This window comes from Amblyraja radiata, chromosome 14 (genome assembly GCF_010909765.2).
Source record: "Amblyraja radiata isolate CabotCenter1 chromosome 14, sAmbRad1.1.pri, whole genome shotgun sequence".
NCBI classification, from domain to species: domain Eukaryota; kingdom Metazoa; phylum Chordata; class Chondrichthyes; order Rajiformes; family Rajidae; genus Amblyraja; species Amblyraja radiata.
In genome coordinates, this window is record NC_045969.1 from 32,522,922 (window position 1) to 32,536,732 (window position 13,811).

The window sequence follows — 13,811 nt, forward strand, 5'->3', positions numbered from 1 at the left end:
GGAGTCTTTGCCGACCTGTAATCGACACTTGCACTATCCAACACACTTAGGGCAATTTACAATTTATTAACCGACACACCTGTACATTTTTGGAATGTAGGAGGAAACTGTGGAGTACCCCGAGAAAATCCATGCAGTCACAGGGAGACGTACAAACTCTGCACTGACACCCCCCCCAGTCAGGATTGAACCCCAGTCTCTGGCGCTGAAGCAGCAACTCCACCGTTGTGTCACTTTTGAACCCCCACACCTGCAAACACTGTCATTGTCACATTCCCACCAAACTGCAGCATAGCGGAGGAGTGGTATTGAGGTTGATATATTCGGATGGCTGGTGCTCGGCTGACACCTTCTGGTGTTGTCACCTTTCAATAAGGAGATTCTTGAGTCAAGGGGGTGTTGCGGGGATGGGTCAGGACAGTAGCATTGGCCAAGGCTCAGATTCAGCAGAACTCAACTGCTGCGCAGATCCATGAGACCAGATGTGCACAGCTGGAAACTTTTCCCAAACACAATTTCTTAAACTCCCTGGCCTCCTCCTGAACCCTTCTTCAACAGCCTGAACAATAAAGGTCATGGTTTCCGCTAACGCATCTGTCCACCTCCAGTTGCTGAGCAATCGTCTACAAATGTCCATTTCAATTACTCACCCAGGCAACTCATAGACAAACCCATGACCTGCAACCACCAAGGAGGACAATGTCAGCTGCAGGACCTCTTCAGGTCTCATGGTCCCTGGGAATACCATAGAATCCATCGTCTAAACTCAGGAACGACAGACTAGCCATTCAAGAGCAATAGAGAATGGCCAGTGAATGTCAGTCCTCTCTGCATCCTGTAAATGAGTAAGCAAAATATAGTAACCACCAACCTGCATCACAGGTTCTTAGTCCAGGGTATGGACGCCAGAATGTATCCATTTAAGGTCAACAGCAGCTTCCCAAGAGTGTTCCCCACCGCATGTGACACCAGAGACATGTAGGAGCAAACATCAGGCAACCAATGCACCAACTCCAGACATACAACCTGCAAAATCTCCCTCTGAGGGTGGGCTTCAATAGAAAAGAAAAAAAAGAAATTTAGATGCTATAAACAAATAAATTAACCAACCAACCTACTCTGAGTTTGGGAAGGGGAAGGTTTAATTAATAATGGGTTAACAGGCAACCAACAACCTGTGAACACACTAGACCACAGAGAAGAAAGGTCTTGGGATAGTTGATTGTCATGTGCACCCACGTACAGTGCAAGGGAGAAGAAAGTTCTTATAATCTGGCGAAATAAGAATGTTCGGAAAAAGAGAGCAGGCTTGTTTCTCAAAAGGTAGTGGTTGGTTGGTAGAAGTTCTTATAAAACTCCTGTCAATGGAGCAGCAGCACCATGGGAGATCCAGTGTGCCTCTAATATAGGCTGGCTACTTACCCAAGATTTGTCAATCAGGACACAACCATGTGTGTCAACGAGGGTTAGATTGGGCATATATTGTGACAAAGAATTCATGCCCAGGTCTGGACAACACATACACAGCATAACAACACGTACACCACAGCTGAGACAACTAGCCTCATGATGACTGGTAGACATGTCAGGCAGGGGAAAAACAAATCAAACATGGAACAGGCCCTTCAGCCAACAAGAGGCACAAAGATAGGCACAAAATGCTGAAGTAAGTGAGCAGGTCAGGCAGCATCGCTGGAGAAAAAAGATGGATGATGTCGGGTCAGGAGACCCTTCAGACAAGAAAAGGACAAAGTGCTGGAGTAACTCAGCGGGTCAGGCAGCATCTCTGGAGAACACAGATAGGTGACGTTTCGGCACAGGACTCTTCTTCAGGATGGAGAGAAGTTACTAGATGGTGCCTGGCCCTGCTGAGTTACTCCAGCACATTGTCCTTGTATCTCATTTTCCTGACAATGTCTGTGTGAACATAATGCCAAAATAAATTAATCCACCTGCATATGATCCATGTCCCTCCAGTCACTGCATATACCTGGCAGCGTGTTCCATGCACCCACTACCCTCTATAAAAAAGATGCTCCACACATATCCTTCAAACTTTGCTCCTCTCACCTTAAAACTATACCCTCTTGTCTTATGACGTTTCCACCCTGGGAAAAAGTTTCTGAATGTCTACCCTATCTACAGTGGCTTGCAAAAGTATTTATACCCCTTGAACTTTTCCACATTTTGTCACGTTACAACCACAAACGTAAATGTATTTTATTGGGATTTTATGTGATAGACCAACACAAAGTGGCGCGTAATTGTGAAGTGGAAGGAAAATGATACATGGTTTTCAAATTTTTTTACAAATAAAAAACTGAAAAGTGTGGCGTGTAACAGTATTCAGCCCCCTTTATACAGCATCAAAACAGGCCCTTCGGCCCAACTTGCCCACACCGATCAACATGCCCCATCTACACTATTCCCACCTGCCTGCATTTGGCCCATGTCCTTCTAAATGTGATCTATTGTCAAGCAAAATCTTAAAGAAAATACCAAAAATTCTCTTTTCATTGCAATGGATTGTTTCATAAGTCACAGGAGCTGAAGCAGGGTGTTCGACCCATCAAGTCTATTCTGCTATTCAATCATGGCTGATCTATCTTTCCCTCTCAACCCCATTCTCCTGCCTGCCTTCACCCCACAACCCGATACCCAAGAATCTGTCAATCTCCGCCATAAAATACCTAATGACTTGGCCTCCACAGCCACCTGTGGCAATGAATTCCACAGATTCACACAAATTCCTTTGACTAAAGAATTATACCAATACAATTATACCAGTGATTATCTACACATGCCATTGGATCAGCCAGTATGGTTTTGCTGTTAAACACAATAATTGGATCCCAATATATATTATATTTCTTCAAGATGAGGTATGAGGCCGTTCGGCCCTTTGAGTGTACAAGCCCCCAGACCAATCCTCAATTATACTTGTTTGTACCTTGTTCTTTCTCAAATACCAATAAACCCCCCACCCTGCCCCCACGATGTTCATGCCTACACTGCAGTTAATCGATTGTAGACAACCCACCAGCCCATCTTTGGGATACAAGTGGAAACTAGAAAGCCCAAGGAATATCCATGAGGGCCAGAGGGAAAATGTGCAAACTCCACACAAACAACCTCCACAGCCAGGGTCAAACTCAAGTCAGAGCCAAGGGAATGCTTCATGCCCTTCACGGTGTAATGAAAACACCATTATCCCAGCAGATATTTTTCCACAACGTTGATCACTTTACATGTTTTATAATGACACAATTAAAAATGGAAATCCGTGGAAATAGCTTGTCATCCTTACTTAGGTGTTTCTGAACATCTGTTCGAACATAGCACATCTTGCAACACAGGAACACACTGTTCAGCCCACCAGGCCTGTGCAGAACATGAATCAAAGAGTGAAAGGCCAACTTTTACCTGCCTGCTCATAATCCATATCCCTCCCTTCCTGCTTATCCAAAACTCTCTTCAATTCCATTATCATATCGGCCTCAACCACCACCACTGGCAACGCATTTCAGGCACCCACTGCCCGAAATGTCAAAAATAACTTGCTCCTCACAACTTTTAACTTTGCTTTTCTCACCTTAAAGCAATGCCCTCTAGTATTTGATTGTTCTATCCTGGGACAAAAAGGTTATGAATGTCTACCCCATCTATGCCGTTCACATAATTTTATATACTTCTATCAGCTCTCCCCGCAACCTCAAGCGACCCAGAAAAAAACCAATCCAAGTCTCTGCAAAGAAATACACAAAAATGCTGCAGTAACGCAATAGACAATAGGTGCAGAAGTAGGCCATTCGGCCCTTCGAGCCAACTCAAAGCGGAAGGCAGCATCTCTGGAGAACGTCCTCCACTGTTAACCGGGTGAAAATCAGCAAAGACTACACTGGTGCTCATAGTAATGTGAACTCACATGCTTGGCTTTATTTCCACTGTCGAACAATAGTGACAAAGTTGTCCATGTCCACATGAACAAAGTTCGTCGTCACTGAGGAGGCACAATTAATAAGGGGTCTTCATGTTTCTCCCCTTCTCCCCCTAACCCTCCTCTCCTCTTCACCCCTCTCTGCCCCTGCTCCCTCCCCTCTCCCTTCTATCTGTCCCCGTTGGGTTAATGATCAGGGCTGACAAGGTTCAGGTGATTTGATGCAATAACCACTAATTGGACCCAGCTGTGGTTATTTGGCCGTAACCCATGCTCGGTGCAGAGACCCCGTGTGTTCCGGCAGCCAGGCACTGATGGTGGGCTTCTTAGTTTAGTTTATAGTTACATCACGGAAACAGGCCCTTCAGAACATCGAGTCCCTGCCGACTATTGATCCCCGTACACTAGCACTATCCTACACAGTTGCACGTCGTTGGAGTGTGGGAGGAAACCGGAGCACCCGGAGAAAACCCATGCGGTCACAGGGAGAACGTACAAACTCTGTACAGATGGCACCCATTGTCAGGATCGAACCTGGGTCTCCGGCACTGCAAGGCAGCAACTCTACCGCTGCGCCACAGTGCCGCTCTCTTCTGGCCCATCTGCCGGTGACAGGGATCGGAGTAGACCTTGGGGATTGATCATAGAGTCGGCACATGTGGTCGTAGAGGACATACCTGGTGCAGGTCAGTATTAAATAATAACAAACAAATTTAACACAAACGACTTTCTATGCAAACTCAAGATTATACCTCATCATTATAAACATTGCAACATACAAGTACTTTTACTAGATTTTGCCTTTAATGGTTTCCACAGATTACCAGTGACAGAACATGGCCCTTTGCATGTTCAGTATTCCCAATGAAATGATTCAGTTACCTACAGTATAAGCTTCGTAAAACCTTGCTGTTTAATTTGTTTGAATTCGTTTTTTTTCTCCCAAGAGCATTGTGTGGCACGTTCACTCCATCCAGTCTTTCGTTCAACCCTTGGCCATGATTCACTTTTGAATCTCACTGAATGCACTGTTAAAGTGTCATTGTTACCAAACCAGAACAATGAAATTCTTACTTGTAGTAGCCCAACAGATATGTAAACATAGTACTCTGTAAAACCTATAACAACAAAAAGGAGTTTAGTATATTATGCACACACTCACATATATAGTTTTTAATAGGGAAGAAGTTGCTCCTGAACCAGGATGTTTTCAGGGTCCTATACCTTCTTCCCAATGGCAGGAGTGAAATAAGGGTGTGGCCCGTGTGGTGGGGGTCCCTGAAAATGCTGGCTGCCTTTTTGAGGTAGTGACTCTTGTAGATCCCTTCGATGATGGGGAGGTCAGTACCTGAAGAGACCTGACAGAAATATATAAAAGGATGAGAGGCATAGATAAGGCAGACAGTCTGAACCTTTCTCCCAGGATGGAAGAGGTCAAATGTTAGTAGGCATAGTTTAAGGTGAGAGAGGCAAAGTTTAAAGGAGATGTGCGGGGCAATTTTTTAAAATACAAAGATGGTAATGGGTGCCTGAACTGCGTGGGATTTCCCTGGGTGCTCTGGTTGCCTCCCACACTCCAAAGATGTACAGGTTTGTAGGATAATTGGTTTGGTCAACTTGAAATTGTCCCTACTGTGTAGTATGGGGTGATCACTGGTCAGCATGGACTCGGTGGGCTGAAGGGCCTGTTTCCGCACTGTATCTTCAAAGTCTGTTAATTTAAGTGTTAGTTCTGCTGCTTTTAAAGTGTCAAAATACTGGCCTCACATCTGGTTCCAAGTGAGCAGAAATTTAATTGTTATACAGCACAGAAACAGGCCCTTCCGCCCTACTCTCCCTCCCTTCCTCCTCTCTCTACACGATCCAGCCCCCATCTCTGACTCCTTCTCCCTCATTCAACCCAAACAACCTTTTCAGTCATTGCCATCTTCTGGAATTCCGATCTAAACCTCAACCCCATCCGGTGACAAGACATGTATTCCTAATTTTCCGGTCAACACAAAGGTGTTTAATTGTCGTATGTACCAGCAACAGAACACTGAAATTCTTACTTGTTAAATAGCCCTTAAACACCATAACACACAAATAAATATAAATTAATTAGTAATACTAGGTAACCGGACCTTAACAGTGCAAAACAGAAGTCCATATTTCATCGATAATAAAGTCCGTAGCCGATTATAGTTGCTGAAGTAGGATTTTGATTAGTGTTGCACAGTGTTCAAGAGCCTGATGGTTGCTGGGAAGAAGCTGTTCTTGAACCTGGCGGTCATGGTTCTCAGGCTCCTGTAACTTCTTCCCAATGGCAGTATCAAGATGTTACCCAAATTGATTTTTATCTTGCAATGCTACCGTGAAGTACTTTTGATAAATGCTTCAATGTTGAAGGTGTAATATCAACATTTCAAGCTGTTATAGTAAATCCCATTATTAATAGATCATCATTTAAAAATAAAAAATTCAAATTAAATCAGCAAAATTACTGCTCACAGTCACAAGGTGCTTCTGGTCCATTTGAATTTCTGTAGAAATAAGTACTGTAACTGCAGATGCTGGTTTACAGAAAAAGACACAAAGTACTGGAGTAACTCAGTGAGTCGGGTAGTATCTCGGGAGGATATGGAAAGGGGACATTTCAGGTCGAGAGAAGGGTCTCGACCCGAAGTGTCACCTATTAGTGTCCTCCAGAGATGCTGCCTGACCCACTGAGTTAGTCCAGCATTTTATGTGTGGTTTTTTTTTAATGTGAACTTCTGGACTAGTGTTGTTATTCTATGATTTTGGAGCAATTCAGAATCTCATATATTATGCTGTGGTAAGAAGAAGCACCCTTGATATGAAAGAGTCGGCTGGAGTGGGGTGTACATTCCCACTGCTGCCAGCTTCCATTCACATCTCTGTGACCCAGACACTTGTTGCCTCTGTTGTCAAGTTGCGAGTTATGCAGTGGAAACTATTTAGTATGCAATAAATCTTATCCTGGTAACTTAAACTCAAGAAAATGTATTTGAATCATTTTGGGGAGGAAGTGGAGCAGCTTTCAAATGGAAGCATGATTCAAGGACCATTACATTTTTTGCTTGTGATTCAGAACTCCTGAGGAAGTGAGTTAAGTGCTTGTAACATACTTACCAGGATTTATTGGTAGGAACTTCTTTTGATGCAAGATACTTCCATGCTGCATAATTAATAAAGACAGCCTTGACATCTTTATTCTTGGGAACAGTCAGCACTATCAGATTTCAGACTGAAGAATGAAATTTTAAGAGCAAGTTACAAAACCATAATGAAATTAAAAAAACATCAAGTATCCTCAGTGTACTGTCACACACTCCCATCAGATCTTGCCTCAACTTGTGGCAACTAGTTCCATACATCCACCGCTCTTTGGATAAAAAACGGTTACCCATCAGGTTCCTATGAAATTCTTCCCCCCACACCTTAAACCTATGGCCTATGGTTCTCGATTCCCCTACTCTGAGCAAAAGACTAGGCCCCTCAGATCCAAATGCTTGCTTCGCCATCCAATAAAATCCTGGTTGAATTTCCACCTCATTGTCACTTTCTGCACTAACCCCATGTCGAATGATTCCCAAAACACTTAAAAATCTCTCAAAGTCTGTCTTGAATATATTCAGCCACCAAGCCTCTTGATTAGAGATTACATTAACATACTGCCCTCTGCACAGTCATTTTTTCTCTTTTCCATCCTGAATGGCTAATCTCTTATTTTGGGTATGCAATCCCTGATTCAAGTTGTACCAGACAGGGGAAACGTCAACCCTGTATCTAGAAACAAGGATTAAGATTCTCAAATGTATCCAAAGGCTATATAAAATGATGTAGAAACAAAGAACTGCAAATACTTGTTAATACACAGAAGTACACAAAATGCTGGAGTAACTCAGCAGGTCAGGCGGCATCTCTGGAGAACATGGATAGATGACATTTTAGGTCAAGACCCGAAAGCTTCAGTGTACTTATTCTCATAGCTTTAAATTAAAAAACATTAAGAAGGGTCTGAAGAAAGGTCTCAACTTGATTAATCTCAAATCAGGTTTGGTTCAGATTGAGCCAGTCATTTGCCGGTAATGCTGAATTTTTTACACAACATTTAACTAAAAAGTAACGTCACAGCAAACATTCAATAAATAGTTTTGGGTGGAACGAGCAACAAGATGCATTTGGGAAGAATCCCCAGCAATGGAAAACCATTGCAAAAAACAGGTACATTCTGGTTATGTATAAATGTCTGCAACGGCACAGTATGCAGCTGGTACAGCCGCTGCCACAGCGCCAGAGACCTCGGGTTTGATCCTGACCTCGGATGCTGTCTGTGTGGAGTTTGCACGTTCTCCCTGTGGCCGCATGAGTTTTCTCCAGGTGCTCCGGTTTCCTCCTTCATCCCAAAAAGGTGTGGGTTTGTTTGCTAATTGACCTTAGTGTGAAGGGAGTGGATACAATAGTGGGATAATATAGAACTAGTGTGAACGGATGATCGCTGGTCGGGGTGGACTCAGTGGTTCCACCGTCAGGCCTGCTTCCATGCTGTATCTCTAAACTGTGCAAATGTACATGTATTTGTTTAGCAGATTACAAACAGTGAGGCAGTGTTATGAATTTTCTTGGGATTAAGGATGGAATCTCACCCACTCATCAAGCTTGAAGTTTTGCAGGAATGCACCAAGCCTGCGAGTCATCGTGTGTCACTCTGCTATAAATATCACTCGAGGTGTAGATCCATCCTGGGAGGATCTGGATGAATCAGTTCTTCTGGCATTGTTTAATTGTGGCTTGTGCGTAAACGTACGGGTGGATGGGGAGAGGGTGGAGTAGAGGAGGGGGTTTAAACCCATACTAGATGGAGAATGCTGGAAACACCCAGGTCAGGGCAGCATCTGTGGAGAGGGAAACAGAGTTCATATCCACCCATGACCATGCAGAATGGGGTCTTTTTTCAGTTGCAGTTTTGCTCTTCAATCTCAGCGGGAACAATGTGGGAGCACTCGACCTTCTTCAACAAAGATAAGTGCTGGAGCAACGCAGCAGGTCAACGTGGAGGGAATGGACAGGTAACATTTTGGTTGCAACCCTCCATCTTCTTCCCAGTTCTGAATCAAAAATCAGCAGACATAATGAACTGCAGATGCTGGCTTACAAAAAAACTCACAAAGTGCTGGAGAAACACAGCCGGCATCTCTTGAGAATATGGATAGGTGATATTTCAGGATGGGACCCTTTCTTTCAACTGATTGTGGTGGTGGGAGGAAAGCTTGAAGGGAGGTTGGGGTGGGCCAAAGCCTGGCGAGTGATAGGCGCATACAGATGAGGAGAGGGGTTTGTCTGGCAGATGGGTGGACAAACGTCAGAGTTGTCAAGATGACAAAAGGCAGCGAATTAAGGGCAGAGGTGCAAAAATGTAAAGCCTGAGGAAGGGATATAGGTGGAAGAGGATGGAGGAAGGAGAAAGGGTTGTAGGTCTGAAGAAGGGTTTCAACCAGAAACGTCGCCCATTTGTTCTCTCCAGAGATGCTGCCTGTCCCGCTGAGTTACTCCAGTATTTTGTGTCTACCTTCGGGTATAAACCAGCATCTGCAGTTTTTTCCTACACAAGGGATGTAGGTGATCGGTTACCGGAGAATTCAATGTTCATACCGTTGGGTTGTAAGCTGCCCAAGCGGGATATGAGGTGCTGTTCCTCCAATTTCAATGGTTCAATGATGATTCAACGATATTTATTGTCACGTGTACCTAGGTACAGTGAATTACTGTTTTGCATACAACCCGGTAAAATCACGCACAGTACACAAAGAGTCACCATGTTTCTGGTGCGGACAAAGTTACAAAGGGTTTGTTGAACAGTCTTATCTCCTGCTTGCAGCGGTGAACCAGGCCTGCCGCTGCATGTGGCCGCCCTCCAGTCCCCCCTTCACCTCTTGTGTCTCAATCAGTTTTCTATTCCACCTAACCTTTTACAGTGCTACTTAAAATTTCATTTTATAGATGGCTGATATCGGATTATAAAATATACATGCTATAAGAATCACAAGTGTGCTATACAACTCTTTTTCTGAATCTGTACAAAACATTACCCGATATTTTATTTAATTTTCATGCAATTTTTTGTGTGATTTTATATCATTTTGTTACAGATTTCCCCAGAAAATAGTGAAGATTCTGATTGAGAATGTTTTCATTCCGCAAGCCAAAGCAGATAAAAGGTAGCCTGAACAGTATTCGAGCAGTTACCAGGTTAGTGTTACTATAGTTACAGTTTCAATTCATCATTGCAGAGCAACAATTACCATCCTTTCTCAGTCCCACAATCATTCTACCCAGGTCATTACCCACATGGACAAATAATCACAAGCAGGTGGAAAACCCACTAATGTGTTTAAATCACGAGTCCACGACATTAGTAAAGCAGCGCATGCCATTCCCTTCTAAAACAGTGATAAGTCGAGCTCGATTCAACCACGGTGTGGTCAGACATGGAATTTAAAAGTGTAATTTAAAAGAGCACTGCCCTGGAAGTGCTCCTCATTAGATGAGCAACAGCAAGTTGATAAACCTCAGGAACTTAGCTTGAGACTGGAGACCGCAAGAGAGGTCTGACAGCAAGATTCCTCACCCTGGATGTGGCTTTGTGCACTCGTTGACAGTCAAAACGGCTGCAGACGCCGGCAATCTGAAGCAAATGCAGAACAAGCTGGAAACTCTTCAGCAGGTCGGGCAGCATCTGAAGAAAGAGAAACAGAGTTAACGTTCCAGGCTTAAAAACATTTCAGGAGAAATGTGAAATAAAGAAAAAGTGTTCAAGTTCAATTCAATGATACCCTATTGTCACATGGACTTGGGTACAGTCACATTCTTTGTTTTTGCACTCAACCCAGTAAAAACATACAGCAGACCTCACCTAGGCAGTACACAAAGAGTCGCTACGTTTCTGGCGCTGACAAAGTTATAAAAGGTTCATCAAGCAGTCTATATTTCCATACAGTGGCGAACCAGCAGGCATACGACAGCAGGCTCTTCAGGTACCTCCCTGTGTGCTCCGCGCCCTCCCACGGCGGTTTGCTCGGCGTCCCTCCTCGCTCTCGGCGGTTGCAGTGAAGGTTGAGTGGGGGGGGGGGTGGATAGAACACCTTGAAAGATTGAACCATGTGTTTTTTTTAGAAACGAAGTTACATTCATCAACATTTTTTTGCCATCAATATACCCCGCCTCCCCACCCGTTACCTGTTCTGATTTTGTGACCTGTTAACTTCTAATTAAATAAACTAATAACTAAACGGTAAATTAAAATGAGGGGTGGCACAGTGGGGTAGCGGGTAGAGCTGCTGTCTCACAGCATCAAACCCGCTTCCAATCCTGACCTCCGGTGATGTCTGGGTGGAGTTTGTACGTTCCCTCTGTAAACGTGTGGGTTTTCTCCGGGTGCTCTGGTTTCTTACCACAATCCAAAGAAATGCAGTTAATTGTAGGTTAATTGGCCTTTTGTAAATTGCAGGTAGTGTGCAGGGGGGACTGAATGAGAAAGTGGGATAACAGAACTAGTGTGAATGGGTGATCAGTGATCGGTGTGGACTCGGTGGGCTGAAGGGATGGTCTTTTGCGATCAAAAAAGTGAAAATCTATTTCTTACCTTTTTTGAGTTGCCGTAAGCGGTCCGTCGCATACCACAACCCCCCCCCCCCCCCCCCCCCCCCCCCCCGCCAGTACAGAGTTTCTGTGCAATAAAAAAAGACATAGTGCTGGAGTAACTCAGTGGGTCAGGCAGCATCTCTGGAGAAAAGGAATAAGTGATGTTTCGGGACAAGACCCTCTGAGAGTCAGGGGAGAGGCAACTGAGAGATATGAAAAGGTACATAAGACAAATTAATGAAAGGCATGCAAAAAGACAGATCTAAGCCAGAAACGATGATCAAGGAAAGGTGGAGCCCACAATGGTCCATTGTTGGATGTGGGGCAGGTGATAATCAGTAACACAAAGTGAAAACTCAACAGAATGACAGTGAAACTAGCATGATAACTAGGCTGGCGGAGGAACGAGAGAGAGAGGGGGGATGCAAGGGTTACTTGAAGTTAGAGAAATCAAAACTCATACCGCTGGGTTGTAAGCTGGATGTTTGCTGATAAAATATGCTTCCCACAAGTTTATGCTTTGACTGACAGTTCCCATGTAGCCAGAAGGACACCTCCCAATGAGCCATTTGCCTTCATAAAGAGAAGACTTTCACTCCCTTAATGTTCATCCAGTGAGTCACCGGTGTCGGTGAATCATGCAGGTCTGTGGCTGGCTTCCAGACAGCCATCATCATTATTATTACACATCACACCAATCCATCATTGTACAACCACCCAGCATCCAGTCACATTCTGGGCAAGTGCATCCAGACAGGGAGAGGACTAGAGTAGAAACAAGGAACTGCAGATGCTGATGAAGGCAAAAAGGAGTAACTCAGCAGGTCAGTCAGCATCCTAGAGAACATGAATATGTGACGTTTTGGGTTGAGACCCTTGTTTAGTTCAGCTTATTGTCACGTGTACCTAGGTACAGAGAAAAGCTTCATTACATCCTGTGTAGAAAAACCTGCTCTTCAGACCCTTTTTAAGTCTCTCTCACCTCTTCAGGAGAAGACTACGTGAGTCGTAGGACAATACAGCTCACAATGAGTTAGGCGCCAAATTGGTTTTACTACCTAACACACGAGGGGATGTGTGGTAGTACTTGGTGACCATCTATTACTTGCCAGGCTTTGTCTTGCCACCCCTCTCTTCCAGCTTTCTCCCCCCCTCAATGCAATCAGTCTGAAGAATGGTCCTGTCCACAAATGTCACCATCCATGTTCTCCAGAGATGCTGCCTGATCCACTGAGCTACTCTAGCATTATGTATCTTTTGTTTTGAACACCAGCATCTGCAGTTCCTTGTGTCTGCAGTCTCTGGTATTCTTGCTCCCAAGGCAAATAATAGAACGATCTCCATTGACGTTAGTAAACTCTCATCTGACACCAGTTTCTGGTGCCACAAAATATCAAAAGTCACAAAACACGATATACTCAGTACACTTTCAAATCTACACACAATTACAGAAGATGGTAAACACACTATGTTTAAGAAGGAACTGCAGATGCTGTAAAATCGAAGGTACACAAAAATGCTGGAGAAACTCAGCGGGTGCAGCAGCATCTATGGAGCGAAGGAGATAGGCAACGTTTCGGCCCGAAACGTTGCCTATCTCCTTCGCTCCATAGATGCTGCTGCACCCGCTGAGTTTCTCCAGCATTTTTGTGTGCCTTTGGTAATCGCACTAGCTATGTACGTACTGGCAATAAACCTACTTGGTTTGTTTGCAGCTTAATTCATTTGTTGGCTTGTTATTGATGCTTTTAATCATTTGTCTGCCATATTTTCATCATCGTGATTACAGTGCAGAGAATAATTCAGCAAATGGACATCGCGTGGAACAAACCTGGGGGGGATTCGGCCGGAGGCTGTGACCTGCGGAGGAAAACAGGACTGTTTGAAGAACCTTTTGTAACCTTGTTGGTGCCAGACACATGGTGACTCTTGTGTAGTGCCGCTAGGTGAGGTCCGCTGTATGATTTTACCAGGTTGTATGCAAAACAAAGCATTTCACTGTACCTAAGTACATGTGACAATAAAGTACCATGGAATCATTGAAAAATAACGCATATTTCTTTAACTGCCTTATGAATGGACGGGGACAAGTTTTGTTCAGGGGGGAACTTGGCCCAATTTATTCCCTTCAAAATGCAGGGGTCTTGAGCAATTTACAGCATTAAGCACACCCCGCCTGAGTGGGGCATCAAATCTAGATTCCTCTTCAGTTTTACTGGATAGACTCGGC

At 44.1% G+C, this 13,811-nt stretch overlaps 1 long non-coding RNA gene across 1 annotated transcript in view; it reads left to right on the plus strand.

Moving 5' to 3' along the window:
* Positions 1 to 13,529, plus strand: part of LOC116980638 — a 43,294-nt gene extending 29,765 nt beyond the window's left edge. The window contains exons 3-4 of the long non-coding RNA XR_004414028.1: positions 10,090 to 10,189; positions 13,371 to 13,529. This is a non-coding gene — a long non-coding RNA (uncharacterized LOC116980638). The remainder of the gene's footprint in view (positions 1 to 10,089; positions 10,190 to 13,370) is intronic.
* Positions 13,530 to 13,811: the final 282 nt, after the last annotated feature.